The following is a 4,712-nucleotide window of genomic DNA, read 5'->3' on the forward strand; positions in this document are numbered from 1 at the left end:
AGAGCAGAGCAGAGCAGAGCATCGCATCGCACAGCACCGCACAGCACAGCACAGCACAGCCCAGCACAGCACAGCCCAGCACAGCCCCGCGCCGCTGCTCTCCGCCCAGGCCGAGCCCCACGAGCCCGCGGCCCGGCCCGCCGCCACTCACCGCTGCCGCCGCCCGTTCCGCGCCGGGCCCGGGGCGGGCCGGGCCTGGGCCGGGCAGGGCGCATGAGCGGGCAGGGCCTGGGGGCGGGAACTCGCTCCGCTCCGCCCCGGCCCGCCCAGCCCGGCCCGGCCGCGGCGCTCTCGGTTGCTCTTCGCGCCGCTGCCCGCTTTTCCAAGAGAGCAACAGCGGAAGAGAGGTGAAAACCTAGTAGCGGGGAGCGGGCGGTGTCTGGCCCGGGGGCTGCCGGAGCCTGCCCAGGCCTGCCCCGGGCCTGCCTTCCGTCACGCTGCCCGGGCCTGCCGGCGGCAGGGCCCTTCCCTCATCCCCGTCATGGCCTTATTCTTTAACAAAAGTGCGCCAGGCGTCCTGGTTGAAGGGAAATCTAACGATCTCAGGATATGAAAGCAGTATTTGATTAGATCCTAGTCCCCACCTCGTGCCAACCTGGTGTGCTGCGTGTGAGGGTTGTCTGTGTAACCAGCTCCCTCCCGCTTTGCCACCGCCGTTCCTGGAACTGTCAGCATCTTTCTTTGACATAACAGGCTCCTGAAAGTCGGTAGCGTGCCTTGCAGCTCAGAACATAAGAACCATTTGTATGTGTAAGTAAAGCTTGCGGTGACAACAAGTCCCTCTGGAGAGCAGAGAAGGAAGTTAACAGTCAATGGACCTAATGTAACTTCAATAGAGGTGGTAAGGAGTAAATCATTTCAAGAACTGAAATACATCCAAGTGGAGGGCTGCAGAAATAGAAGGGCAACCCCACCAGCACTCAGAACAGGAATTCACAATTACATAAGTCTCTGCTAAGAGAGCAGATAAAAGCCAACAAGAATGACAATGTGAATAGAGATGGATCCTGATGAATCAGAATGAAATGCAGGAGGAAGCTCAAAAAATACTTTTAGCAGAAAAGGTGTTTAAAAGCCGTAATTTACTTACCTTTAAATATAGTATCTAATGTAGAATTAATCTGATTTTTCTGTCATTGGATCATGAAAGGTATTCTGGTTCCAGATAATTCTCTACATCTTTTTATTGCTACTGATTGTCTTCCTGTCCCCTCTGAAATGCATTCGAATGTTTGTCCTTGAGGAAAAAAACCCATAATTACATAACTTCTGCTAATGAAGGTTTTGAAAGAAAAAACAAACAAACAAACAACAAAATACAGCCAAACCATGTTCCAGGCTGATAAAGATCATTTTTTCCTGCTGGAAATCTACTGAATATGACATCTCTTTGTTAGAAAACATCTTCACTTACGTACAGAACTCAACCAGCAGTTTAAAATACTGCACAAAATGTTTTGTTGACATGCACAAAAAAGAAAGCCTTGCTTCAAAATAGGTCATTCTCCCCATTGATCTAAAGTGGACGGATGGTTTTAGTATTTGGCCTAAACTCTCCTGTGTCCCAGTTTCTACGTGCAGAAATTGAAGATGCATGGCATATAAAATGCATTTTTTATATGAAAGAAGCTAATGACATCTAACTTCAGATGCTGATTTGACTTTGACCAAGGCCTCGATCGAGTCCTCAGAAACTTTTGATGCATTTCCAGAGAACCTCAGTGCTAATTAACTTTTGGACCTTAACAATGTAATTTATAGCAAGAATGTTGGACAGGAAACTGAATTATGAACCAGTACGCACCATCTTCTCTGGGTAAATTCAAATTTACATAAGTCAGTGAAAGATTAGGAAGAAGTTTAATGAGAGAGTTTATTCTTATCTGACAGTTTCCAAGACTGCCTCAGAGTTATTTTTTTTGTTTGGAGTTTAAGAACTCCCAGCCTTTTTTTGTCTGGTAACCCTTTCCTTGTAAAAGAAGTATTTATATCCTGATTTGAGTAGAGGAACTGGTGTATCAGCAAAAGAAATTTGTGTTTCTTTCTTCTGGGAAGTGTATATTGAGTTTCTTAAAACAGTAATGAAGATGTTTTATTTAGAAATGTAGAGAGACTAGATCTTTTGGTGCATCTTTTTGATGAAGAAGTGAATTTGGCTGCTGGAGGACTGAAGAATGGAAGTGCATTATTTACAATGTTTTGTGCAAGAAATTAGTAAAACATGTCCTTTTGAAAAGTAGAAACATGAAGCTTTGCAATTTATGAGCACAACTGACTCTATGTAGCTAATAACAAGTAAATCTGGCATTAGCCTATGGATAAAATGCATCATCTATATATATATGTAATTGGCATGTATATAAAAATGGTATTCAGATACAAAATATGCATTTACTTTATCAAGTAAAAAGAGAATAAAACTGTTTCTCTACCCAGGAAACAAAGGGAAATAAATAGGTATATGTTTCAATCAGAAAATTGCTCTGTGAAATACATTATGAAATACAATATAACACATAACTATTTCCATTATCTAAATGATCAGTGCTGTAAAGTTTATAATCAGCTAGAAGTAGTTCTGCAATTGTCAGACTTCTCCTTGAAAAAATACAGTGGAAATGAACAATGTAAATTATAATTGGAGGCTTTTCCTGTGATGGAAATGGAATATATTATTGCACACTTGAGTAACATTTGTATTTTTCTTCCTTTTAATCTTGAAAACAACTGAAAACCAAATATTTTTACTTCTCTTGTCTGCGTGGCCTGAAGCATTGTTCTGAAGCTAATGCATTTTAATCTGAGTATGCTTTCCCTACAGACTTGATTTTCCAAGAGTTTAGAATCCTTAACAGTTTCACTTACAGAAGTCATGCACATCAGGCACGGCACGTAGCTGTGGAAAGTGCATTTTTTTGGTGCTGAAGCAACAGCCTCACTGTGCTTTAAATTAGTTTCTACCAGAGCTCCATGAAAAAATCTCACATTATGGTGCAGGCCTGGGAGCCATTTGCCTCTCATTACATGTGACAATGCTATGACACTGTGTCTGCAACACAAAAATATGCCAAACACACCTGCTATTAGTACATTTGTTCAATCTAATATATGTACAGTTTTACTAAAGCTGCCTCTCCCTATTGTTTCAGATCTAAGCCACCAGTTTGACTGAATTTCTCAGCAGCCACAGCCACGTATCAGGCCTGCACATGGTGGCCAGTCCCTTGCTGCCCAAGCTGCTGATGTGAAGCTGTGCAATGTAATTCTGTTTCAGCCCAGCAGCAGAACTGCTTTGGAGCATGCAGGCTGGTGGCACAGAGGACTTGATACTTGCACAATTTCATTTGAAAGAAAATGGTGCAACTAAACAGGTAAGTGGGTCACTACCCCCATGTCACAGAAACAAGGGAAAATGTCTCTAAAAATCCCTTTGAATGCTTTTCAGGTTTCATAATGGTTACCTTGGTATTTTTATACAGACATTGCTGTCACATCTACATATGAAAGAGAATGTTTTCATAGTGTAAAATGACACATTTACTCAGGTTTGGGATTCCAGGGGGTTGCTACTGGTGTTCATTGTTTTACTAATTATAAAGTGTGGCAGGGTTTTATTGTGGTACCTACATGCTCAGAAAAGAGCCTGTGTTGATGCATTGTGGTTTTTCTGTAGTTTCTCATTTAGTGTTGCTATTTTATCTTAGCATGAAGTAATTTATGTTTTTGCATCTGCTCAGAACCTGAGTTGGATGAAATTCTGAAGCAGTAATCGTTCATTTCATTTGCATTGGTAGGAAAGTAGAGTACATTTTGGGACACCCTTGGTGCAGGCATGTTGTGCCAGCAGGACAGAGTGGCCAGGCTGCAGAGCTTCACTGCCAAGGGTCAGGTTCCCTTCCTGGACTAAAACTGTGAGGGACATGTGAGATGCCACTTCCTCTGCTCTCCCCATTCTGACGTTGGTGTCTCAATTCTTTGCACATCCTATGCTCCATAGGCCAGCAAGAATACTTGCATTTCTGTCATACTGTACATGTAAAGATAATAAAGTTATGAACCTAAGTAGGATTTATTTCTGTGAAATTTAGTGTTGTGATCTCTTCTGATGTTGCACAGAAGACCAGTTGGACGAGGACAAGTCCAAGGCCATCCAAAAGTAAGAGAATGCTAATATTCCTTCACTGCTCCACAAGTATTGCAGTTTATCCCGATAAAGCCTGCCTTCCTAGCAGGTGGGACGGGAACACCGTGCAGGTGGGTGACAAACCGGGGCTGCAGTGTGGAGGGAAGCTCAGCACCAGTCTGCCTGTTGGCACAGACAGATGAAACATGCCTCTGAGACCAACTTCCTCGCTCACCTTGTTCTGCTCATCTTTCCGTGCGCACTCACCGCACACCGGCAGGAGCGGAGACCTTCGCGGGGCGCGGAAATCCAAGGTACCTTGCAGTCACACCACCAGCCGGCAGCTGGGACCCCGCGGCCCCGCCTCACCGTTCTCCCTGATGACGAGGACACGCTCCTTGATGAGCGCCTTATTAAAGAACAAGAGTTTTACCTCCGCCAGCCACTTACCCCTGCAGCCCGTCTCTCGGTGGCCAGCGGGCGAGCGCCGCAGAGCCCGGTGGGCCGGGGCGGCTAGTCCAGAGAGTACGGTAGGGCGGGCTCCGCCCCCGCGGCCGGGAGCCGGGCCGGGGCTCGGCGGCCACGTCCC

General features: G+C 45.1%; 1 protein-coding gene across 1 annotated transcript in view; it reads right to left on the reverse strand.

Annotated features, from left to right (window-relative positions):
- SHQ1 (SHQ1, H/ACA ribonucleoprotein assembly factor) overlaps nucleotides 1-183 on the reverse strand; it is a 47,372-nt gene extending 47,189 nt beyond the window's left edge. Inside the window, exon 1 of the mRNA XM_051627552.1 lies at nucleotides 152-183. The gene's annotated coding sequence lies outside the window, so the exon portion shown is untranslated. The remainder of the gene's footprint in view (nucleotides 1-151) is intronic.
- Between the last annotated feature and the right edge of the window lie 4,529 nt (nucleotides 184-4,712).

The sequence above is a fragment of the Apus apus genome, chromosome 9, assembly GCF_020740795.1.
Source record: "Apus apus isolate bApuApu2 chromosome 9, bApuApu2.pri.cur, whole genome shotgun sequence".
In the NCBI taxonomy this organism is placed as follows: Eukaryota; Metazoa; Chordata; class Aves; order Apodiformes; family Apodidae; genus Apus; species Apus apus.